We start from the raw sequence: 27702 nt of genomic DNA on the forward strand, positions 1-27702 counted from the left end.
TTTAGCAGCATTTCACCTGAGAGCTATTGTTTCTTCGATCACATTCAGTTATAGCTGAGTGTCTGAGACCAATACAACAGTTTTACCCTTATACAATAGATCATCTAGGTACGGGACTGTTGGACAGGTACAGAGAATATAAAGCTCTCTGCTATACAGAGCAATTCATTTTAGCCACACACTGGAAATGCCATGTCTCTTCAGCTAGCAGCGCTAGGGCTCCAATCAGCAGGCAGAGTGCTGTTGGTGGGTGGCAGCAGTGAGGTATGATGGATAGCAGAGGCCCTGGGCTGCGAGCCAGAGAGAGTGTGTTTATATTGGAATGTGACTGTGTGCACATCCTGGGTGATGGGCTTACTGAGCACTCACGAGCACAGAGCAAATCCTCAGACTGGAGGCACCGTCTGCCCGCGCTGCTCCAAACACAGCGTAGTCTAACACAGAGCCAGCAGCTTGGAGAAAGTCGTCCTCTATAACCGCCTGAACAGACACCATGACCGAAGGTAGGACATCTGAGCTGTAAACACTTTTTTTGGAGGGGGGGGGGTGAGATTTCTCAGACTGATTGCAGGCCCCCATGGCAGTTCTTTGTTGTCCTGCTGATGCTGGCGGGTAGAGATCAGTTCATTTGTATACATTTACACAGTTACAGTCAGTAATGGTCCTTCTCGGGAGTCCAGTTTTGTTTTAGTTTAAAAATACAAGTAGATTTTAAGATGCTCAGTTAGTCAGAGGAGCCACTCACCTAGGGTTTATTTTTAGGGTTTCACATCTGTATGAAATGGCCCCATGTGCTGACCAATTAGGCTTGTGTTAATTTTATGGATTGTGGAACGCGCTCTTGTGCCGTTGCTTAGAAGTTCAAGTAACTTCATAATTTGCATTATGAATGTATCCTCAAAGACTAATGAACCATAATATGATCTACTGTACGTCAAGTGACACTTTTTTTTTTCAAAGAAGAAACATCCTTCTATCTTTGCTGGACAAATGAGTTAAGAATGTTTTAGTGTAATATTAATTCAGCAGGTTGACCTTTGCTTTTGACACACTTGAGAGGAAAAGTGCGTTGCTTGGTTTTATTTATACAGTACCTGTTAAGGTTTTCTAAAGATCCCTGGACATCCCTCCAGCAGACACAAATGTTATTTTGTTTTATACAGTATGTGTTTAGTTATAAGCAAATGTTTTTTAGGGAATCTTATATCTGTTGTGGACACAACTCTGCTTCAGTTTAGACGTCTTTTCCCATTATGTTACATAGAGATCATGTGGCGCTCTTGCTAGGCTTAACTCACAAAGTAAAGAGACACTGAGGAAAAGAGGTAAACAAGTGAACTGTACAGACACGTTGAATTTCACATCACAACAGCCTCTTCACATGCTAGGATGTGTCTCTGGGTGTGTACATAGAAACTGCGGGGGCAGAATCCTCTTTCAGAAACTCATAATCCTGGACATGTGGTTATGTTCCTCCTTGAAACTGCTAGAATGCTCTATCCCGACCTAGTAGGTAGCACTGAATTTGAGGGAATCTGATGCTTTAAATGTGAGTCATTAGAAAGTTTGTTTTCAGTATAGAAACTACCAGGAATGTAATGAGTGATAACAAACTATTTAGTGCACTAGTGATCCAAAACAGTTAAGTGGAAATTAAGATCCATCATCTTTCTGAATTTAAAACTATTCTTAATTTTCGCAATATTAAGCCGATCTGGAACAGCCAATGGCAACGTTTTTTTGTGTCTTCTCTCACAGTGAGGCTCCCCTTAACTAGGAAGTGTACACAGACAGGTCTGAACTCTTCACCTTCCAGCCACTCATCTGTTAATATGTCACAAGTAACCCCACCCCCTACTAGACAATCAGCTCTGATTGGAGGGGTGGCATGTCCCTCACCCACAGCATCAATAGCCTTCAAGTGCTTAGGAGATGGCAGAGGTCTCTGTGACAGTAAAGGCTGAGAGAGCCCCGGTCCACTATTCTACCCTACCGTCAGTGGCTCCCAGCCAGTAGTGCACTGCCACATGGGGAATCCTGGTCACAGTAAGTAGGTGACATGAGTCAAGCATAGAGCTTAACCTGTACTTGATAGAATTACATTCCTTAAAACCTTTCTCCACCCTGTGATCTAAGTCCCCTTCATTATAAACCTGACACCTCTGTCTCATAGTAGAATTTGTTGCAGATCTTGGTTGCAGAGTTGCTTTTAGGCATTTCAAGCAAATGTAGACAGGGCAGTTTTAAGTCTTTTAATCAAGGCAGAGGCATGTTTGGCAGGGGTGCCAGCTGTACCAAAAGTCACTGTTCAAATATCTGAGTTTAAGAATATAATGAATGGACACGTGTTTCGCATCCATGTGAAGATGGTTCTAACGTGGGAAAGCCAGTGTTCCTTGTTGTAAGGAGGGGTGAGTCCCTTTCAAGTTTGATTTCGGCACCAAGTTACTGTATAGATGCTGCCTAAAGCCCGTTGAGATTCGGGTTTGAAGATGTGGCGACACCACATACCAATGGTCAAATTCACAATGTGCATGCACTACGTGGGAACTGGAACTCAATATTTTCACTAACACAATCAACACCTTCAAAATCATAACAGAGTAAAGAATGGCTGAATGTGGATGATCCCAAAGAGATACTTTTTACCAGGCTACAGTCAGTTGACTTGGAAGGTATCTAAACCATCTCTTGCTGACTAATGCCACACATCAAGAGCATGGTTTTACTCCGAGATGACAAGTTTATCACCATCTCCCTAGTGATGGCTATTTTCTAGCTCAATGCACAGGGCAGGCCTGAGCTTTAAATATCGAAGAGTGTGCTTCTCTCCCAGCACATACCAGGAAAATCCACTTAACACTGAGGAAATAAAGTGGTGCAGTACACCTTCTTAAGATTTTATGGTTTAACATACTAGTTAGACATATTTGATCTTCACCTAATCCTCACCTAAGTCCTAATAGTAGATAAAACTATCCTCAAATAATTTAACATTGTTAAGTTTGTGTTAAAATGTAAGTGCACCCCTTGATTCAGTAACTGATGGCACCTCTTTTAGCAGGAATGACTTGAATTAAACATTTCCTGTAAGAATTGATCAGTCTCTCCCATTGCCTGGGAGGAATTCTGGTCTACTTTCCTTACAGAACTGCTTTAAGTCTGATATTTGAGGGCTGTCTTGTATGCACAGCTCTTTTTAGATCCTGCCACAGCATCTGTTTAAGGTTTAGGCTTAGACTTTGACTTGGTCCTTCTAAAATCCAGAATTGCTTCTTTTTGAGCTATTCTGTTGTGGATTTGCTCTGTCACACAAGCAAATCTACATTTTTCTGTTGCATGATCCACTTTTAGTTGCTGGACTGAAAGTCTCAATCTTTGTCTGATGGTGGACTCATGGTGGTTCTTTGAGACTTCAGGGGGCACCACATGGTGAGATCTTGGGGAGAATTTTACACTGGCAATGAACTTCTCCTTTGTAGATTATCTTTCTTACCATAGAATGATGGACTTCATATTGTTTTGAAATGGTTTTGTGACTCCTTCCATAGATTTCTTCTGACTCTGGCATGATGTGTTACTACAAACCTGCGTGCTTTAGACCAGACTGACAAAGATTCCGATTTTATATACAGTTAGAATCACTTCATAATGATCATCTAATTGTTTGCACATGTTTTGGTGCACATGAATCTATATACTCTTTCCATTGAGATGGTAGAACTTACTTTTTCACATGAAGATATTGAATGCTGGCTTATTTTTTATTCTTCTTGGTTACATCTACGGATGCTGTTGGCAAGAAATTGATGTCATCAGATGGAACCCAGCTTTTATCAGGGATTTCGGCCCTTATCCATTATGCCCTCCTGCTGGCGGGTCGGCAATATTAGCTAATCACTGCTCAAATAAGCAATGACAAAGTAGAATTATTATGTATTATTTGTCAAATCTGGTTAGTGTTGTCTTCTGTTAGTACTTGGTGAGGACTAGGTGAAGTTCAAATATGTCCAAATACTGTATATTCAAGCATGACATTACAAGAGAGGTTACTTTTCCACCACACTGTATGTACAGTATTTGAAACTCAAGCCAGGCACTATTAGCATTCCGGCAACAGTAAAGTATGGAATATAATAAAATGCAAATTGAAAATTGTGAGAGATTACAGATTTATCTTACACTAACTACTTTCAAATACTGGTCCTTAAGCTCTTGAAATCCCTTGTATCAGGCACTTCAACTCAGGAACTGACCTCCACTGGGCTAATAAATCCTTTCCAAAAGCTTGATTCAAACTCAGCCTTACTGTAATATGTACTGTAGTTCAAGTAGGTAGCTGTGTCAGCATTCGTAGGCTGCAAAGGAACAGGTAACGGGTTTAGTCCATGCTGAAAAGACAGGAAACACAACGTTTTGGCTGTGGAGCCTTCTTCAGGTGTGTGAAGAAGAAGGCTCCACACACCTGAAGAAGTCTCCACAGCCGAAACATTGTGTTTCCTGTCTTTTCTTTTCAGCATGGAATAAACCCGTTACCTGTTCCCTTACTGTAACATATCAGCTGAGCACTAGGGGTGGGGAGGGTGAATCATTCACAATTATAAAAGCGAATAAAAGGCACTTCTGCCGAGAAGGGATTATCTACACAAAAAAGGTTCGGACAGATAATAACTTGCGTTCCAAATTTTAAGATGGAAAAAGTTTGCTCAGAGCCTTAATGTGCAGAAACATCACATTGAGAAGATGACCTAAGACAACGTGATATCTACCAGACTAGTGGCAATCCACACTACATTATCATCACATTATCTTTATTTTTCAGTTCTTCAGTCAGCACGTACTGTATGTAGCTTTAGAGAATGAGGTCATTATTACAAGACCCTGCAAAAATGTCCTTTAATGACACGTGAGACACACTCTTGGGTTCAATATTTTGTGAAGCTCAAGCTTGAGCTCTGACTAAAATAGTCACAAAAGCGTTACTCCTTCTGAAATGACATTCCTACTATATGGGTCAAAGAGAAACACATAAGTGGTCAGCTTGAAGGGTCAAAGTTTGGTTTTGACAAAGACCCTGCTGTGAGAATGATTTTAATTTGTTTTCATCTTCGGTGAAGGGGAATATTATCTTTGATCATGGCAAACCCGATAACCAACATCTGCATGGGTCCTGCCACAAAAGTACAATTCAAAACCGCATGCACAGTAGGCCTCTTCAATGACAAACAGAAGAAAGAAAATGTGCTGTGATAAGGAATAAAAACCACTTCAAGGACTTGAGAACAGAAAGGTGAAAAAAGCCTGTACAACAGGAACAGCTGAAGAACAGTTTCAAACAGTTTTTGCTGGTCTTGGGCTTGTGAAAAGATATTATTCTTGTCAAAGATTTCCCCCTGGCGTTGCTTGTGTATGTCCTAAAAGACTTGAGACGAATGCAATCTCTTGCAGGCAAATAGAGCAGAAATAAATTTGGTTCTCACTCATTAAAGCTACTGCGTACTTTTGCCTTTTTACATCAGTTTTCCCAATGGAATTAATACTCCCCTCTCTGCTTCAAAAGATATCTCTCTACTTAGGAACCAGGGACATATTTTTATAGATGATTTAAGCGCATGTATTGACCCACTCGTGTTCAAGGTTAAAACTGAAGAGTACGATTCTGCAGTGTTAGTTTTTGAATTTGGGCAGTGAAACTTCCTTTGCAGATCAAAGTAAAACTTTCTTCAAAACATTATCTCTGTTGCCTTCCCTGTTCTGAATGAAAAGACTTTTAATTAACCAAGTGGTACTTATTCAAGGCCAGATTTTCTTCTTTGTTCAGCATCTAGAGCCAAGCTGGCAAATTCTATTTTTTTTAAGATAAAGCACATTTTACCTTCCTTGTGGGTGTTTTTCTGTCATCAAACAAATACATCATCCTTCTGGGATCTGAGCTGTTTTTTTTCCCATTTACCCCATGAAAGTCATGGTTTTGAAAAAGACGCATCTATTGATGATGCTATCAAAAACAATTTGAGTTTGTAACTATTTCCATTGTACAACAACTATACATAACGTTATACCACTTTTGCAGAGAACCACCAATACATTTTGGATTCAGACCACCTAATGTGATTTCAGCATTTGTAATGTCCATGGAGCAGCTCATATGAAGATGAAAAAAACTCTTACAAAAATACATTCCCTTGTGGTCAAAGCCAACATCAAATTTATATGAAAAACACAACAGATAGGTGGTTTAAATATGCTTCCAAAGTGATAATTCTATATACTGTACATGTAATTCTTCTGTGATCAGAAAGATGCTTTTTCCTTGTAAGGGAGGCAGCAACCTCAGAATCTATCCTGGAAGCAAAATCAGAATGTGGGAATGCTCACTTGAAAGGACAAAGCCCATCACAGGCTACTCACACATACCTACAGTAGTCACATTCACACAGGGGGATTTACAGATCCCAATTTACATACTGTACCTAACGTCTTGGGAATGTGGGAAGAAACAGGAGCACCTGGAGAAATCCTAATTGAGCATGAGGAAAACCTACAAATTCACTTCCAGATATTAATGTACAACAAATTAAGGAGAATCCATTTGCTGGCTATGACTTACATACACATAATGTTCAGAAGAACGCAGACAAGAGACTACCTACAATGTCTGTATTGTTTATTTCAATATATGTGTGCAAGATTGAATACTGTATACCTGAAAACAAAACACAAAGAGATACAGGTACCATACACATGGAGAACAGCATTATCAACATTGAATCCTCTTCTGTATTCAGTCCAGATGGAGAGCAAATGTATATATTTCCAAGATTTTAAAATCGCCCAATTCATTAGCATTACTGATTGTGAAAACATAATTCTAAAATCTATTGAAGATAGAAGCAAATTAGAAGCAAAACAGCTTCTAATTTACAAACATAAAGGTAAAATCTTCCTACACAATGACCTAAGACCTCAGGGAAAAGGGCACAATATAAAATTTTCTAGGCAAACAAGACAAATCAGTTGACTTCAGATGAGAAGCTTTAAAAATGTAGAATCCAAAGTCATAAGAAAGCGCAGAAATTAAATCAAGAAACAATTCTGATGCATTAGTACAAGAAATGCAATTACAAAGAGATTTGCTAACTTTCTAAAAGAGGAGTAATGTCATGGGGTACTATTTACGCATGAGAAAAAAAAACTGTTTATCCATCACCTAATAGTCTGATACTGAAATGTATTAAATATCTTAACTTAATGGTACAAATTATTGTAGGTCTAATAGCTTAACTTAAATGTCTTGAACAATCTGTTCAAGCTGTCTGAAAGATTTTTTGGACAGGCTCCAATCACTTCAGTGCTCCGAGCTGCCTGAGAACACTGAGTGCCCTACTGACAGGCAATAATAATTAATTGAAACTATCGACTGAAATCTCTCCTGGAGATGAAGAACTGCCGCCTTGCTAACATTTAACCCATGTCAGTCCTGGAGGTGTTTAGAGATACTGTATTTTATCTTCACTGTGTTGTCATTCCTCCATGTCCAGGAATTAAACTGGATCTATCTTCTCTGATCTGTCCTGGTTCTTTTACCACATGGTAACAAAAACAAAAATGATCTTCATCAAACAGAGGACTTCCATGTCCATCAGTCCCTCGACTTTTGTCAGTGCAAGAATCTCTGTCTCTTTTAACATGACAGAGTGCCATACTGCCATGTGCAATAGGAATACACAGGTCCTCTGAGAGCTCAGGAAATCTCGCACAACAGACTGCCAGTGGGAAGCTCAAAGATCTTGTACTGTAAAGATCTGGTCCTGTCTTATACCAGACTCTGACTCGTGTCAATCACAGTGGATCTGATCTCAAGGCTGAGATCTGAGCTATGACTAGTGTTTGACACTTAGTGTATAACTGTTCAGGCCTGAAAGAAAAAAAAGAAATGCCGAAACATTAATTTAGAAATTAAAGGCACAATAATACACCATTGAGTCTGGCATAAAATGAGTCAGTTTACCAAGGTGAGGGATATTTACAGCAGTTATTTATTGTAGTATTATTTCTGATATGATAGTGATGATTTTGCTGACTGTCATTGTTGAGGATGACAGTCTGTTATTCATCTCCATTCATCTTGGCTGCAGGCTCCTGTGTGATTGTACAGTCTAATTGGTGAAAAACATGCTTTGCCTTCTTTTGCACAGGTTATTCTTTCCTTGTTCTCTTTGAGCTCCGTTTTCTTAAAGGTTCACGTCATTTTGTCAGCTCAAGTTTGAGACTACAGTCATATTTAAGTATGTTTTGGTGCTGTTTGTATAGGATCAGCAATGTGCATTTAGAACACATGTGGTTAAGGCTTCAGTATTTTCAATGCCTTATTAAGGCGATGATCTAGTGCAAAATGTTTTAAAAACAGCCCACGTCCATCCACAAAAGTAGAAATTAACCTTATAATATTAGCATGCTTGATGATAAACCAGGGATTATCACAGAAGCACGGGGAGTAAGCAAGGACTGACAGCACATGACTGTTTCACCCCCCTGGACAGGACATCAGAAAGCCACAGAGAAAGGGCCACTTAAACCTAGTCTTTGCAAGAGGGGAGAAAACTGGATCAAAAAATTTATGAACACGGAAGAAAAATGCAAACTCCAAACAAACAAACAAACATCCAGGGCTGGAACGGAATCCAGATGTCATGAATTAGCAGCACTAATGGCTACGGTATCTTTGCTGTCCTTAGATTAACGATCCTAAGCAGAAAACAAGGCAGTCAGCTAATTCCTGAAAAATGAAGTGTCTGGCATTAACATAATCCAGCAGACTTGGGTTACGTTCTTTTCAATGATTGCAAACTCCAACTGCTATTTCTTTTTTGTGTGTGTGTTCTGATATGCATTAAAGTCACACTTTGGGGTGAAGATGAAGTTAAGGTGAAACCTGGTATGGTATCTTTTGCAAAGAGGGTGGATATCTTAAGAGGACACAGCCCAATATTAGAAATGTTCTGCACATGTTGAGACTGTAATGGAATGCTGCTTACTTTCTAATGGAGCACATGATTCACCTCCTGTTTAGGTATGGGAGAGAGAAGCTCACCCACTTCACATGTGCGGCATTCATTTTAACCTTCACAAAAGTCATTTTTGTCCAGCCCTGCTTCTCACATCTCTTTAAAAAGCAATCAAAGCTGCTCATTGACAAAGGACACTTGCTCCTCGTGGTTCCTTGTGTGCTTAAGTAATAAGTAAATGTGAATCACCACTTCTCAGCTGCAAGAGGTAATTCATTTTCTGACTCCTCACAAATGAACTAAGTGGATTATCCAATTTACTGCGATTGTACGCTTAAAAAAACTGAACAGGGGCATGCACAGCACTGAGCGCAGGAGGTAAATTACGAAGAATGTGACAGATAAGATGTATGCTGCAGTCCAACATGCTAAAAACTATTAAGCCACAATAATTCTAATGTGAAAGTATCATTTATGCTCCTTAAGTGGGCGCTTTGAATAAAAGACTCAGACCACAGATATAAGGGTCCTTGAGTGACTGCAGCAGGAAAGCCTCTCTCCTTTTCAATAATTCACTCAGTTACGTAAATGCCTCTGCTTTTAACCACGCAGCTCTGAACTCTGCAGACCCTCTTCTCATACAAAATTCATGCGTTGCATATGTCAGTGTCACTGTACGCACAAGCTACAGCACACCAAGGCCTGAAATTTCAACAGATGCATTTGTACTACAATTTTCATGCGCTGCCAGGAGCTTTCACAAACCTTTCTTATCAGCGACTTTTTAGACTTATTGCAAAAATCCACAAAGACCAACAGGAACCAAAGGATACCAGACACATCATATCCAATGAGCAATGACACTGACGGTTTTTGACACAGGGTGTGCAAGCTTGAAATTTTCATCTGCACAGTTTTGTGACTCTACTCTAACTTTCAATATAATCAGTAATGTGCATCATGGTAAGGTAAAAGTAAATCACATCACATCACATCAGTATATTCACTGACTATACTGTACCTTTGAGTTTTGTAGTGGACATTGAGGTTTAGTGTAAGACCATCCTTGAGTTACAAATGCCATGATAAGCTTAATATGATGAGAGAAAACAACATCACAAAATATTTAATTCATATTTTACCTCTACAGCAGAATAATGATTCCTCACACAATAACTATTGTCCTTTGATTATGTAGGCCAGTTAACATAAGTTCAATACAGTCCTGCTGTTTGTCTCAGTGTGATCAAAGTCTTTAGCTGGCACACACAAGTCTGATGATACAGATACTATTCTTTCCACAACTTTAAATGGTGTCCTCATTTCCTGGAGGCATGCTTGTGTGATTCAACAGTTTTTGCCAGATTCTGATAAGTGTACAAATTTTATTTACCTTCAATTCTGTGATGAGAAGTGCAGTGCTCTACAGTAGGTACCGGTTTTTAATGTTCTGTCTAGTACCTTTTCAGTTAAGAATTTTGACTTCAACTGGTCTGGCGTAATAAAACGCAAGGCCATTTTCTTAATAGAATTCACAGATCCTTAAAATTGTTTCTCTGGGTGTAATCCATAAACGTTTTATTATTAATGTCTTCTCAGGCAACACATGAGAGATTATGGAGCACTATCTTAGCAATTCACCTTTAGGGTTTCACAGCTCCAGACAAATTTAAAAAAATGTCCTCATTCCGATATATTCCTTTTTTCTTATTCCAAGGAAGAAACCAAATTCAAACCTTAAAACGGCACAGGACGTTAAACAGCTTTGCTTGATAAAAAGTTGCTTTTGGTATTAAGGGAGCCAGACAGTAGGTATTAGATGTGTGGAATATGAACCTGAAAATTCAAAATATATAGCAGAGAGCCAAAACTGTTTCCATAGAAACCTTGTGATAATGCCAGCCCCAGACCTGCCTGAAGAATTAGTGAATCCCTCATGCCTGTTAAATTCAAAGACATTTCCCCCAAACCAATCAAAGTTTACTGCATTCAGAAAACACTCTCACAGCCACAGGAATACTTTGAGATGAATGCTCCTTGTGTAGAAATGTAACTCAAGGGAAGGAGGATTAAGACTGCAAGCAGTCCAAGTTCTCAAGCTTTAACTTTTTGAGCAGGCCCAAAGAAGACAAAGCTGTCAGCTGATATACTGTAAACAGAGAAAAGAGTATGGCTTCCTTGCATTCTTCAGATGTCCACCATGTTCTTTTTTTCTTACACAATAATGAAATTTGACAGAAAATAGTAGAAAAAAGAAATGGCAGCTTTAGAAAGTAAAGATGCTCTACCTGCCAGCTTTACATACAGTAGGTGAAGTCCTATCTCTGCTACCTCAGTCCTCCTCAGCTGAGCTTACTCACAATACAATTACAGTCTGGTCTAATGTTCTGTGACTGAGTGGCTGTAACAACTTAATTGCATTCTTGAGGACAGCCAGTGCACAGTGTCATGACTTTTAAATAGGAAACCAGTATGAAAGGCCTGCTTGGTTTCTGCTGTGTTCAGTTCAATGGCGAATTGAACAGTGTCTCATTTTGTATTGTGAGCTCAATGTGGGGGTGGCAGTGGCAAGTCATCCTGGCTAGATTTCAAGCAATTTTACTGTGACAATCCATCTTGATTAAAACAACCTCTCACAGGCAAATCTACAGTACATCTACATTGGAAGCCTATCATGGGGAGTCTAGCTGGTGGCAGCAAGATGCTCAATGGAACCAGCAAGGCTAAGCAGCTAGAAACGTCATGTTGTAATTTTATTGTGACGTCTGAAGCTGTTGTTCATTATGTCTTATGCTGAATGTCCCTGAAAGATCTGTTCATATGCTTGTAAGGGATTATGATGTGTTTAGATTTCTGTCCATATCCAGATCATGTCTTTGGGTCTATACTACTCCTACAAGCATTTTACAGACTGGACATTACGTATTTGGGCCCATATTAAATCAGAATTGAGTCCACAGGTCCTAAATCCAGTATCTGAGAGCACCTTTCCTCTGGGTTGCTGCAAGAAGCATCTGACAGATGGGAAGCTGGCATCAAGCAGACTTTTCTTTGGGAAGAAGCTGTGATTTAATGCTGGTCTCAGCTGTTTCAGTCCTGTATCTGTCACTCGTAGATGCACATGATAGAGAAAGAGGAATAGCAGCAGATTTTAATTACTGACGCTACAATGAACAAAACTTTATGCATAACATTTACACATTAGGACAAAAGGAACACATCCTTACAAAAAATAATATATCGCTGTACCTGTTGGGAAACCATATACAGTTTGAACCATATATAAATAAATTATCAGCTAATGTTTTATGTACAGTATTTTTTCCAAAATCATTAATTTCATAAGAAAGAAAAATATCTTTGCTCAGCAATGATACAATACCCTACCATAAGATAATCTAAAAACTTTCCAAGGATTTTTTTTTTTTTGCTGTTTTTCTTTTATTTCTCATAGGGTTTGAAAGCTGCTAAAGTAATGATATTTTTCAGACGTGTCTGATAAAAACTGACCTACATGTGGAGAAAACTTTAACGGGAGATTAGATTGCCCCATTCACTGGTGATGCCACTCTTGCCTTTTATGGTAAAACCAGGACAAATATTAAATTAAGTGCTTTAATTTGCTCTATAAGCACCGACTTCTATTTGTGCTGTGCAATTATAGAAAGATCCCTCCAATTCCTCTTTAACACATGGTATAATTTCCCCACCCCATAATTTGCATCACAATAGCATCTTTCGGCCTGAGCGAGCTCTATATTGTTTTGTGGGGTGCTGCTGACATGTAATGCATTTGTAATAAGGAGCAACTAGCACTTGATTATACAGCTTGTCTTTCACTGTTTTCAGTGCCCCAAGACAAGAGTTCAGAGAATCAAGCCTGCTATTCACACAAACCTGGCAATTTGCTTAGGACGGATGGTAGTGTCTCCACCATTTCTCATTCACTGGGAAACATAACCAGTGTCTATCAACTGAAAAAGGAAAAGGAGTTATTTTTAAATTAATTGCACTTCATCCTGTACAAAGTCAATGATAGTCTCATTTGTTCTCTGGTCAGACCTACTTAGGAAAACCTTATGTGTCTCAGTGGGGTGTTTTTGTATGACAGCAAAAATGGAAAAAAAACAGCAAACCAACACCATTTTAACCAACAAAGTCCAAAACTCAGCAGGAAAGTGCAATGGAAATCCTACAGTATGTGTATCTCTGCAGAATCTTAAAATTCATTATATGTGTATAATAAGATGCATACAATGTGTGCAGTATTCAATCATATAGAAAATAAAATTGGTTGTGTTACACAATATGTTTTTGAACAACAGGCTCAAATTGTTTAGAAAATACCCAAATGCATATTTTGAGACCTTACTGCTATGTAGTAAACACTGTAGGGCCCTGACACTGCAAACAATATAACAAATGTGACCCTTGACCTTGTATGAAGAAAGAATTCTTGATCCACTGCAGCCAGAACCAGGAGTCAGCTCCAGCACAGCTACCTATTTAGGAGCACATGGAATTTCCTGGATTTGTTTGGGTGCTGAAAGAGAACACCCTCTTTGTGGAGCACAGACCCTGACACCAGTGCGGACCGCTTCAGAGCAGGAAATTCAAGTCTCTGAGTAAAGCAGCACCTCCCAGTTCTGAATGTGCTGAAAATGGCCTTCAATTAACATAGGAGCAGATCCAAGGGTGTGTGTATCAGTCGTTTATGTTATTAAAACTTTCAATTTAGTTTTTCAATGAGTCTTCATGATTGCATGGTTCTGAACTTGCAAAACAGACTAATGTTCAGCAAGACCCATTTGGATAAGGACTTATTGGCTACATCAAAGTCTGAAATGGCATCTTTATGTTGTGCAGATGAATGAATGAGTTGGTAACTATCTGCAAACAATAGGTTACACAATGTACTTAATGCCAAAAACCTCGAGGCAAGGTTGAGCTACTACAGTTCAAATGTGTCATGTGTATATTAAACAATTAATTACAAAAATACATCATTCTTTGTAAGTCGGTCTTTTTTGATGGCAGGTTATTATAGGCAATGCACACAGACATTTTCATTTATTGAAAAAGCTACACCTGGAAAGTGAATAGCCAGTTGTGGTAACACAGACAATTATGCTGTACAAACATAAGGCCATTTCAAGGTCTTACAGCATGTTTGAACTTCTTTAGAATGTTTGAAAGGAAAATTATATACACAGCCACACTAGATCAATTCACTGTGATCACTCCTGTGAAGTCTAATATATGTATGCAAGCAACAAGCACACACACTAGGGACTTTAGACTCCATGAACCCTTGAAATTCAATACTTTTGGTCTGTCTGTTTTATAAACCCCATTGATAGCTAATACCAGGGTTATCTTGAACAGTTTTCTGGAATTAATCTTAGAAGACATTCTCTCATACTGCTATCCTAACATATTTGGTAAAAGGCAGGAGGTCTTAGATTTCATAGACTTTCAGGCCTGATATCTCTGTGGGTTCTGAGCTTACAGCAACTTGAAACGAACCGCAAGAGCTATGGTCTTGATGTTTTTTTGATTCTCTCAGGCAGGAATTTAAACCTCTGTCTCGTGTTGCTGATTTTCGTGTTTCTGATTTCTTTTCAACGGCAAAGTCTTCCACAGCAGGGTGATGCAGTCCACAAGCTGATACCAGTCTTCTAACTCATGCCTGCATGCATTATTTGCCACCTTCTTCTAACAGCACATACTTTTACCGTGCTTAGATGTCATTCATTAACCAGAAAATGGCTAAAAGAAAAGACAAAGAATAAGTCATAAGAAGTATTATTGATCTTGTCTCAACTGGATTGATACATTTTTTGTTTCAAAATTTGATATATTTTGCATGTCTTGGTTTGCAAAGTACTGCAATGTTTCATCACATGTAATGAGGTGCTTTCTAGAATCATTACCATGTGTTTCTGGTTCATTCTGCTACAGGAGAACAGGGTGGAGGGTTGCCCTGAGAATACCTACTTGTATAGTACTTTACAGTCTAAAGACATGCTGACTCTATATAGGCACTGGTCACACCTACCAAGTATCACTAGCACTGTGCAGGAAGCTTTCAATATAATACAAAATATTTATAAAAAAATAACCGTAGTGCAGTAGTCTGATAATGCAGCAGGCCCCTGCGCAATGCCCACCGGCAATTGTCTCCTATTGTACCAGAATACATTCTCAGCATTTTTGTTCGCGCCTGCTGCTCACAGAAAATGATTCCAACATTTGAAAGAACAAGAGGAAGCATCCTGGCAGAATTCATCCACAGTTTACCCTAAGAAATCTGCTCTTGGGCTCAGGCAATCTGGGAGCAGGGCTGGGAAAAGCAAGCAGAGCTCTGTCTTGTCAGAATATCTGTGTGAGCATAGACACTCCTTGTGCTATCACAAAAAGTAATGTCAATAATAATAATAATAGCTTACACTTACTTACATAGTGCCTTTCTGGACACTCCACTCAAAGTGTCCAGAAATGCTGGACACTGGACACAAAATGTTTACAGGTAATGGGGACTCCACGCCTCCACCACCAATATGCAGCACTGCTTCACCTGAGACAGGGGAGGTCATAATTGCCCACAGGTGAAACAGGATTCCTGTCTGATTGTGTATCCATGACAACCGGCCCTGACTGACAGATGAGTAGAGGTGTAGCCAGCTCCTGCAGTAGCTAGACTAATCCTCAGTGCTCCAGTGAAGGCAAGTATAACAGAGGGTTTGATGCTTGTTTGGGCAGTATGGCTTAGATGCTTAAAAGATGTCTTATCGTAAGACTGAATTTTCATTCAGGGCCAAACTCATTATTCCATTACCTATTATATTCTAAACAAAGCCCTAATTATAAAAATCAGTTTTTTGGGGAAAAGTATTTTTGCTACCTGGTTTTCCAGTGGTCACCTGGAGGCTTTAATGCATGTTTTATTTGTTTCCATCTAAAAGGACATTTAAATGCTTTTTTTTTTGGCTAATGTCATGTTTTACTAACACAAGATTATGTTTTAGCAACAAAAATTCTGGTGAGAATCCCATTTTGTCAACTTTTCTTAATTAAAAGGATATAAATGCAATAAATAATATAAATATAAACAAGCTACCAAGCAAAAAATTACAGTGATCTTCAATGAGTGGAAGCCTGAGCTGTATGGGCAAATGGCCCTAATTACTAATTGTCTTCAGCATTACTAACAAGGTGTCCTCTCCTATTGCTGTTACCCACCACCACCACCCCACCCCTATATTATGAAGGAGTCTTGTTTTACTATTTTGTTATTATTCAGCTAAGTTCTTAAATGAGACATGTGGAGAGACAGATAGGTATGATCTGTTCTAAATCATTAAGCCTTCTTGCAGTCTTAATATGAGATAATGTGAGAACAAATCTGACCTTATTAGCACATTAATATGATTTTTCGGTGATCACAGGTTTTACTGAATTTAACCACTCACTGTTGAGCTATGTTGGCAGTTTAAAGAAAACTAAACATAAATGCTAAAATCTAACAGCCCATTATTTAATGGATAATTAAAGGACTCTCGGAGGGTATGAATGTACGTAAGTTTTAAAACAAGCAAAACAATGAAAACACACAGTTGAAAGCTGGGATTTGTGAGTCAATCTCAACCACAAGGGTTTCAGAGAAAGTAAATCCCCACTAAAAATACAGACCTTCGTGCTGTAGGATAGCCAGATTCATATTCAGATTCAGAACATTTGAAAATATTCCTATTTTAGGAATAATTTTTACTTTTCTTTTGACTGAGAAATAATACTGGGGGCTTACTTACATGGACTGAACACAAAACATATTGTAAGGTTCACATTAAGTATAATGAAAATATTTTATGTGGAAACAAGGGAAAAGAAGAAAAATTGGTTACAAGGTTTTCACCAGCATAAGCAAATAAGGAGACCATGGCAATTTCCATACAATGTTAACACCTGAGTCTTTCAGCTTGTCCTAGATTATACCAATACAGTCAGAGGAGTAATTGTTTTCTACAGGCAAAATATATGTAAATGGTTTTGAATAACCCTCAGTGAGTGTCCTGTGGTTTACCTGAATCAGAAAAAGAGTTTTTCAAATGCAAAGTAAAATCAAAGTCAATAAGGATGAATTCTGTACTTTGAATTTCTTATTAACAAGTAGAAATATTACCTCTGTTTAGGAGATTAAGAACTCAGAAACAAATTTTGAAGTGGGATTCAAAAGGCTTAAACTTCCAAATAAGAGTGGAAGGGATTAACATCTTTGAATACAGATAACAGATAACAAACTGTAACCCTTCTCAGAAACAGAGGACTGAAAATGTAACAAGTTTTTTAACTGTTTATGAATGCAAACTGGATATAATACTCTTGTTGAGATTCTTTATTTAGAAATGTGCTCTAAAAAACACTTTGCAACAATATCATCCTTGCTTGCAGAATTACGACAACCAAACCACTCCTAACCACTGTAAATTTCTAAAGACACATTGAGACATCTATATATAGAAAGCTTCAGGCAATTTTTGTAAGAGCATGTGTTTACACATTTAGTCACTGCTCTTTAATCTTTACTCTAGTAGATCACATGTATAGAAGGCATCTATTGAGCACAATATATTTTCATAAAAGTGTGAAAAAAGTATAATGTCTTTTAGAAAATAAAATACGTATTTTACAAGAATTGCTGTAAAAAATCTGTCATTCAGCAAAGAAAAAAGCAGAGTTATATACCAGTAGAGTAGAGTAGAGTGCTGGAAATCTGCACTTTTAAATTATCTAGCTAGCTCTTGCAGAGCATGTGGATGCCCTGCAAGAAGTACAGCAACAAAATATTTGACAATATTTGACAATTATTCCAGTTTAAATCTTTACTCCCTGTACCTCACTGGTCTGTGAAAATGCATTTTATATGTAAGGCAGAGTGGCAGCTGGCCAAAGCATCATTGCTCTTTGTTGCAGGACCTGATAGATCAGAATCACAATGGAATTGTCTGTAGGTTTCCCACCAGGACAGTACTGGTTGCATTGGTTAGATCATAAAGCACTTGAGAAACAATGAAGTCTTGCGTCTCAGGTCTTCCATGTCTAAATGAAAAGGAAATTTCTTTCCTACTCTTTCCTTTGTCTAATCCCAAGGATACATGTGGGGCTTCATGACTGTATCCCAAGCTGATCTTGAGAAACATCTTTTTTGTGGAATTATAACAGTAATGTACTACTTTTCTGGACATTTACTAATTACAGTATGTACATCTATTCCAAGGCATTTTAATTTTAAATCTTTTTCAAAGGTTTATTGACACACCTATTACTGGGCATTTTAATTTTAAGTCTTTTTCAAAGGTTTATTGACACATAATGTTTTTAACTTCTGCACTACATTCCTCTCTACCATTGTGACTCCACATTTGCTTTAATCTGTCTGCAACTAAGAGATTCAGAACGGCAGTGTGTCTATTCTGAAGTCTGTAATGTACTGTATACTGTACATTAACATGCTGTACTCTATAAATGCAGAAAAACACACAAGAAATAAAGAAGATAAAACAAATTAGGGAGCTTTAACTCTTTATATGATCACCTTTACAACTATTTATTTAGAACTTGGACCCTGGTCTCAGAAAAGCCCCAATCATTAAGGAATTACAAATATCATCCTCGAGTGACTAAAGATCAAGCAGATCTGGACTAGTCAAATAACAAGTTCAATGTGTCCACAGAACCAAGGGTAGTCATGTCTGATATAAAATACTGTATGTCCAATGGTGGTCCTGTATGTAAATTGAGATCCTGACTACTTGGTCATTAAAAATGTTCATGGCACTGTTGCACTTTGGGCTTGAGCATGCACGTTCTTTCAATTCCACTCTTAATTCAAATGGTGAATCCATTTCTCATGTCTCCACCTGACCCGATGGTAGTGTGGCTGCTGTTGCAGATGACTGTGGTGTGTCACCCAGGAGGGAGCTGCACTTCAATAGAGGATCAAGTGGGTTCCTTCTTACACATGAAGAATTTGGGGATACTTGGGGATACAAAGGGTAACACACACTGAGACAATTTCTCTGAACAGTATTACATTTAAATTGGAAAGACGCAAGACTCTTTTGGAGCTTAGATGTGAAAACTGAATTCTGGCCACCATATCCAGGGCACAAACTGAATGTCCGTTGCTTCACAGTTTGATCCAGATTAGATGTATTGACAGGCACTGTATAAGCACTGGTGCTTTGTAGTAGAATAATCTCGAGCAACATTGTGTTTTTGCTTTATCTTTCCTTAAATGGCCCAAATGCCTTTGCAAAGGCAGTGTTATTTGTTAATTTTATGTTACAAAAAAACAACTTTCAGCATTGTTATTCCTAATTTACTATGTTATTCAAGTTCCCCCGACATTTACACTTACTCAAAAGAAAGAAAAATAAATCACAAAAAAATGTCATACATGTGAGAGAAATCTGCTCAATGCACATGAGACAGGAAAACAGTGGTGATGTTTCTTTTGTTCTGAGACGATTCTGACAATGAGTATGATTGCAGTAGTAATTCTAAAAGCTGTGACTGATCATAAACATCAGCACAGTGAAGAGCGAGACATGAAATTATACTTAAGTTTTTTTGAAGACTAAAACACCATAATAAATGTCTATCTAAATTTCGAGTGAGTGAGGAAATACAAGGTGCATGAAATTCGTTTTAGTTGTAGTGCTGAAATAGGATCAGGGTTGTTTCCACATAGATACGCTTCTCGGATCCAATTAACTGAAGGCACGTTTCAGGGGGAAAAAGGATATTACATTTCAATTGCATATTAAAAACAAATAGTGGTGTTTATTAAGTGCACACAAGTGTGAGGTACTTCTTTTTATTAATGCCTTCCAATGCATTCATTTAAAACACAGCAAGAAAGGCCATGCTCAAAGACATCCAAACAGAAATTACAATTGTCCCCTTACTGAAAAAGTCTTTCTACATACAGTACATGCATATGCACTTGCAGATATACAGTAATTATCAACTCCCTACATCTTAAATGATCTTATTCACTAGCACTTCTTAGAATAAATGGGAGCTCCATAAATGACCTAACTCTTTCTTTGCAAAATACGTCAATTAAAAACATCATTGCACTTAAAACCTTCTTTCAGGTACCTGGATGCTCAACCTTATGTCTGAGTTATTGGTAATATAGTAAAAGTAAAAGCCAGCCATTGTTAGTGATATAAATTGACTAAGTAGTAGTCTTAGACAGAGTACAATAGGGCACAGTTAGGTGGCAGCAATTCATTATTAATAACTCATTTTATAAGATATAGCTTTTCAAAAGTCCTCATCCATCTATTTTTTTTCTTTTATATTGATCTATAAGTAATTAGGTTTCAAATCCTCACCGAGTGCCAGGAAACACATTCGGGACCTCATCACACGAGAGGTCAGCGGTCAAGTCTGTTCATTTACAGGACTGTGGTCACCTGAACAAAGAGAAAGTGAGGGGAGGCCCACTCCAGTCCCCAACCCATTCATCAGTAAGCAGCTGGGCAGATGGCCCAGCATATTCTGGGAAACTGGCTTACAGAATAATTAGGTTAGATAAGACAGTCTGCATGCAAACGTGTCACAGTGGCATACTGGGGAGTTTCTTGAAGAGAGACACTTGGAATTACAGTGCTTTTGGCTGTATTAATTAAGAACTTACTACCACAAAACATATGTTTTAGTGTTTTTTTGTTTTTCCAATCAAGAGCTTCCCCTCACCCCAAATAGAAATACCTCTGGGAACTGTTTGCTTTTTTTGTTTTAATCAGGGTGAATCCTTTATGAATTTTACTTCAAGCTCTCCATCTGTTGCACCCCCTGAAATGTGAATGAGCCATTTCAGGGAGCTAAAGTGCGGTTGAAAACCCTTAACCTAAAGGGTTAAAATTATTTGGTTCCTTGCTTACATTTCACAGCTGTGTGTCTCTTATCATTTGCACAGCCTTCACCTTCCTCTCCTTCCACTCGCTGACATTCCTAGCAGAGCTGTTCTCCTTGACCAAGGGTATCCAGTTCTGGTCCTGGGCCAGAGTGTCTGCAGGCATTAAGGTCTCTTTAAAGCAGGAGCACCTGATGAGCTGGGAGAAGCTGCTAAAACTGGTCCAGTTAAGTCAGTAACCAGCTGGTTTAGCTCATAAAGAGTTGAGCAGGAAAGAAAAACCAGAGACAGACGTACCTTCCAAGACCAGGGTTGGACAACTACAGTATATTGCTTCAGCATTGCCACAGAAAACTGCAACAGCCACTTTGTGAAAAAGACTAAATCTTGCCTTGACAACCAACTAGTCATTTCTTGGTCTTTTTACACTTTGCTATTGTATCAGCTCTGCTTAATTTAAAAAAAACTTTTTAAAAGAATGGACCCCTACGCTTTCTGTTGTTGCTTAGCACAAGCTGAGCTGATACAAACCACAAAAGAGGTGATTTTGCGGGTGAATAACATTAGTGCTGAGTGTTTTGGGGGAATGATGATGAGAAAAGGACAAGATTATTTCCCTGAAAGTTACAGATCTGAATACAAGACAAGCAGTTGAAAACGTGAAATTGAAAAAATGCGGTTTAGAAACCCAGTACTCCCAGCAGGCAACAGTGCTGCAGATGCTTACAGTAGCAAACCTTCAATGATCTAATATTGAACTTATCAATAATTCCAGTGATTATCCAAGTTGCTTCAAATTTAAATGGAGCTATAAAAACCTCAGTGAAAAACGTTTTGTGCACATACATGCATGTGTACTTCCAGACATAATTAAGTAGGTCAGGAATGTGGCAGTTCAGGACTGAAGATACGAAACCCATGATTGGAAATATTTACATAGACCAAGAATAGATTAAAACAAGAATATGGGATAGTTTAAGGGTCAAGCACATTGTTTAGATTTTGTACAATGTAGCAGGCTGATCATCACTCTACTCTCACAGATACGCCCAGCAGAACAGCTTCGTTATACTCTTAGAGAGCATTTCGTAGTGTTCTCAGATAACAGGGCATTAAACAGAACATTACATAGTGCCCTGCTTACTGAACACACCCCATGGACACGTTAATAAGCCTGTATAAGAACAGATGGGCCTAATAAAAAGCACACACTGTGACATATGCGTGTCTGTCTAATAAGGCAGAATAGGTAAGGTCAGGAATCTGTTTTACAAACTAACGTTCTTAAAGCTCTAAAAAACAATATCATCATACTTTTCTGTGATATACATCAATACAACCTCAAAATCTGAATTTAAAAAGAGAATAGCATTTCAGTAAGTAAAATGATATTGGTGTTATGGAGAGTTAAATCTTGAATTAACATTTGAGATTAGATTTCCATATTTTGCTCCTGACCTAAAAGGAATGAGCGAATGTTTTTCAGGCTGAGTGCAACGTTTTACAGCCGTAACTACTACATTATTTTTTTATGAAGCAAAACCGAAGTTTCATAGTACTGTAGTAATGAATTTCACAGCAGCAGCAGCATATTGCATAAGATGTCTGTTCATTTTATTTACCTTTTTTGACACTCTTGCTAGATGTACACGGTTTAGATGAAGTCTCATGTTTCCAATTTGTTTGATTTCTAGTCATTTAAAATTAAAAAAATAACATCCCTTTAGAATACCTGGAGTACATTTTGCTCTAGACCAAAACAATCACAATCACTGTACTAGTCACAATACTCCCTAGTGCAATAAATTACAAGATAAATCTTATCTTTTATACCTCACCACAACTCTATTTTTCTACCACATTTGTTGCTTAATTTAATGAGAGGAACCAAAAACTCTTGTTGTCGTAATGGTAATTCCCAATGACAATGGACGACACACAGCCACCCTCATTGATTTTGTTTGCCTGTAACTGGCTAAATGTATTTCCTAGCCTGGGTAATCCTCCACAGTCTTTTCCCAGAGGGCATAACAAAGCGAAATAAGTATTCAGCACTAGCATGTGGCTTCTCGATATCATGGCTCAGCAACTGTGCACAATTTGACTTGATTTCCACACTTAGTACTATGAAGTGTTCAGTCCAAATGGCCTTGTCCTGGTACTCTGTTAAACAGAACTGATTTAAGGGCAGTGTGGTGGCACAGTGATTAGCATTACTGCCTTCCATTGCTGGAGCCTTGGGTTCAATTCCAGACCTGGGGTGCTATCTGTGTGGAGTTTGTATGCTCTCCTTGTGTTTGTGTGGGTTTCCTCCAGGTACTCTGGTTTCTTCCTACAGTCTTAGGAGATGCTGGTAGGTTAATTGGCTTCTAGAAAAATTGGCCCTTGTAGAAGTGTGTGCAATATTTGACAATTAAGGGTTCTCAGGCCATGACACTGCCCCTAAAAATCAATGAGCAGATTAAGTGGGATTTTCACAAATAGCTTTTTCAATTGCTAAGTACCTGAATATTTGGTAAACAAAGTCCAAAACATCTCACATTAGACAGTTCAAATGTATTACTGTACATTTGCATGCAAGGTCATTTAGAGTTACAAACATGATTCTTTGGCAACAGCAGTAGGATTTCAATGAAGTTTCAATGACTCTCCTATAAAACAGATGCTAAAAGCAGCAACAGTGGAAATAAATACATTAAAGGAGATATGCTGATCATGAAAAAGTTTTCAGTCCTTATTTGTTGCAAGTCTTTAAAAAATAGGTGAGCAACGTGTATGGACAGAAATTATTCCAGGACCCATTTGTACAAGACAGCTACAGATACAGGTGGAAATCTTCACATTCCACTGCTAATCCACTTAGACAGCCAAGTTCTGGCAGGCTTGTCATGTAGCACTTGGAATGGTGCAGACTCAGTGTACATAACTCCCACACATTCTTGCTCTTCACACGTCAATGATTCTTTCTCACACCCTTATGTGTAAAATCTTTCTATACTGGTCAATGTCTTAGGCGCTAAAGGAGTGGAAAAGTCACTTACTCTCAAAGTCTAAAAAGCCTATTAAACAGATAAAACATCTTCCACAGTTTCAGTACTTACTAACCTAAAAACTGGCTTTTTCCAAGGCTGATTCATGTCACTTGGAAATGTGCATTTGTCCCAGCATCTGTTTGTTAAAATCCTCACTGGTGCACGTAATGTGATATACTGTAGTATGTACAGTATTTAAGGGTTCTACCATCTGGTTTCGGTATAATCCAGTACAAAATGGGGATAGTGTACTTTTTACGCCTCACAATTAAAAATGTGAGAAAAGAGAATCTCAGACACTGTTCTGTCATTCAAGAAGAGACGACATCAGTGATGGTTCGGGAGGAAGGTTAGATCCTAATCTCGCACACTTTCGCTTGCCTGCCTATATCCATTTTGCACCCAGATGTTCTCTTTGCATGCAGTATCTCTCTCACATGCCCCTCCCCCTGTCACCCCATCTATACCTTTGCATATGTAGAAGTAACAAAATGACTTGACACTGATTTATGAACGAAACCAAACAAATGACATGGCACTTCGGAATAAGGCAGAAACCACGTGTAATTATTGCCCTTAATTCAACTAATTCAAAAGTAGCCAAAACTCACCAGATATTAAGCAGCATGAGGTTGAAAGGTTTTACTAAAACATACAAATATCATCTGTAACATTGAAACTGAAAGAAAGTCTCAATTTAAAAAGCACCTTTTGTAACTCAGCATTATAAGTAACTGCTTTGATTATTCTGTGCTTGGGCCTCTCTCTCTCCATTTTGCACTTTAAACCTATTAAGCAGCTTAAGAGCATTCCCCTTGTACAGCAGTGGTGTTCTTGCAGGTACAGAGAGCATGAAAGAAAACTCCATTATAGCAGAAAGAGCTGCCGCTGAGCTAATGAATGTTTGCAGGGGAGATGGAGAATAACAGCAGGCCCTGAATGTGCAAGCTGTAAGTAAAAGCAGACTTCTATGGCGAGACGCAATGTGAAGTTGTCTTTCCTGGGAGTTTAATGGACTGAGTGCTTGAAGTTGAAGGAATGCAAGAAGGAAGAAAAATACTATAGTGTGCTTACAGTGCTTCTTCAACCTAGTAATTGTATTTAACCAGATGAGATCTGAAAGGCAGCTTTATTTGTCAAAAAAATAGCCTGGCAGAGCGTCATCATCAGTACAGGTTTTCAGTACCCTATGTCTTCTAAGCCAAGGTGATACAGTATGTGACTCAGCATACAGTACGTGGTGTTGAGCTTTACAGGTAGGGCTTGTACATTAATACAAAAGCTTGACGTAATAAATGCAGAACTTGACATTAACATAAAGGCTTTTTAAAAAGCTTTTCCATTTTCAAGCCAAAATTTTAGGTGAAACATGTTTTGTGTGTGAACCTGATTAGATTCTCCCTGTCATAGCACATTGGCAGCTTTTCAAGAACAGTACAAAATATGAATGCCTTTTGCTGAAAGCACTTATTTCTGTCAAACAGTGCATACTTCCCTTGAAGTCTAATTGGCAATTGTCCTACAAATTTCACTTGTTACAGTCTTCACTGATGCGATCAGACCAAGCAGCTTCTCCAGAATCTGATCCCAAAACTGATGATGTGACCAATGCATTAACTGTTGGGATGGAACAGCTGGCAAGGAGGCACAGTTCTCATCATTTTACGACTGACGTTCTGAACGTTAAAACTACTTCGAAATAGATTTAACATCACTCTGACTACAGCTTGTATTAATGAATGTGCAGGTGAACAGTGGGAATTTAAATAAATTCCTAGCGCTACCACACACAGGGAAACAAACATTTGAATAGATGCAGAAGTTCTCAAGTGTTTCCTCAAAATAAAAACTATAACAATTGCTGCCAGGAACCCTAAACAGCTACATCAATTTTTATCCATTTATTTTTATCCTGTGTTACTGTCAAGCATGTCAGTCAAGTCCTTCTATTTTTTCTCATCATCATTTATCACCATTTTCTCTTTATTCAAAACAGGTGTTGCGCTCCACTGTTTCTATATTTTGCACACAATCTGGACAAGAGCCGGAGGTGCTAGCTGGTCTGTGGATTTTTAACACTTGAACAGATGTTCCTGTAGTGCTGGACCCTGTTTAAGAGAATAGCTCTGACTGCTAGGCTGTCCAGACTCGAGCACACAAAAGCCAGTCAACCATAGAAAAAAATAACCACACCTCAGTGCAAATCCTGATTACCAACTGCACAATTTGCGTCATCCATGAAGGAGCTTTCAACACACTTGTCAATCGTGGAGTAATTGCTATTGTTCGAGGCAGTGAATGCACAACACCAGCCGCTGTTTTTAATAGTACCTTATTACTCTGTTAAGGCAATAAAAGCTGTCAAGAACAAAACATAGTCAGAAGAACAAAGACAGTTTACACATGGACTGCATCACTGAACACTCACAGCAGGCATCTTTGAGTCCATTATGCTGACTTCTTAATTTTATTTTTTAATATGATCGTCTTGCATTAGTTACATCAAATTCAATGGAAAATTGTTAAACTGGTCATATAACTAAACTAATTTTTGAGTCTGTAGATCCCACTTCTCCAGAAGAGGTCATCTATCAAATTATCATAGAACTGCTAATTTCAAGCATGATTGCCTAAGCTACAAGGCAGGACTACTCCTCGGATTTGAGACACCAGTCCATTGCAGAACACAGAACAAACTTTCAGGGACAATGCAGAGACACTGGTTAACCTAGTCAATGTCTTCACATGATGGGAGGAAAACAGATCATCTGAAGAAAATGCTAGAGGACAAAGAAACAACATGCAAACTCCACATGGAAGGCACCCAGGTCCAGAATCTAAGCCAGAATGCAAAAGCTGTGAAGCAGGAGCAGGAGCCCTGCTGACCCCAAAATGAGATCAATAGCAATGAAACACAATACAAAACGTCATGACATTTTTCAGCATTCCTTTTGAACTGCGACATTGTCGTAACTTCTTCATTTTTGGTATCTGTCACTCATCTTTTGGTCTTTAAAAGTCTCTCTTTAGCAACATACATCTCTTCTTCATTGTGTAAGCTTCCCCTTACATCCAATTTTTGTTCCTTTTTGAGATGCAATTGGAAAAAGAGCTTCCAGTCTTTTGTTATTCTCACTGATATAGGTCATTATATAATAGAGCTGAAAACAGCTTCGTTTTAGCATACAAGACCAGCTACAGAAATCCAAAAGAGCTGAGAGGGGTAAAATCTGTCTAGGTTTGGTTATTTGTGCTTAAGAAATTCTGAGAAATGCTAGAAGACAATTTTGAAGTTCACAAAACCGCATACAGCACCAGTGAATACTAGTAACAGTCCACAACCTTATAAAATCTATGAATTAAAAAAACGAAAGGAGATTCATCAGAGTTGCAAAACAAGCTTGTATTTCCTAAGCTTTTCCAGTTATAGTACTACTGGGACAATCAGCAGGAGACAGACACAGAAAGCCGCCTCCTAATTTTACAGGACTAAAAATTTCACAAAAGACATCACTGCACCTTTGCCTGCTCTACAATCAGATTTATTCTGCTATAACGTCGTCTGCTGTAGAAATGCAGAATTTTGATTGTCCTCCTCCGTCCCTGGAAGGCAAATTGAAGACAATTCCACACAAAGTGGATGAACTGTTGACCAGTAAGCAGCCTAAGCTTTGTGAGTCATTGACTGTGACCTGGAGGAGAATGTTTTAGAACAAACACTCCTGTTTTATTC

At 38.5% G+C, this 27702-nt stretch overlaps 1 protein-coding gene across 1 annotated transcript in view; it reads left to right on the top strand.

Annotated features, from left to right (window-relative positions):
* The first annotated feature begins 439 nt into the window (after positions 1-439).
* The window catches only part of lzts1 (leucine zipper, putative tumor suppressor 1), a 46343-nt gene continuing 19080 nt past the window's right edge, over positions 440-27702 (top strand). The window contains exon 1 of the mRNA XM_088927542.1: positions 440-503. The gene's annotated coding sequence lies outside the window, so the exon portion shown is untranslated. The remainder of the gene's footprint in view (positions 504-27702) is intronic.

The sequence above is a fragment of the Atractosteus spatula genome, chromosome 2 (assembly GCF_055471065.1).
Source record: "Atractosteus spatula isolate fAtrSpa1 chromosome 2, fAtrSpa1.hap1, whole genome shotgun sequence".
In the NCBI taxonomy this organism is placed as follows: domain Eukaryota; kingdom Metazoa; phylum Chordata; class Actinopteri; order Semionotiformes; family Lepisosteidae; genus Atractosteus; species Atractosteus spatula.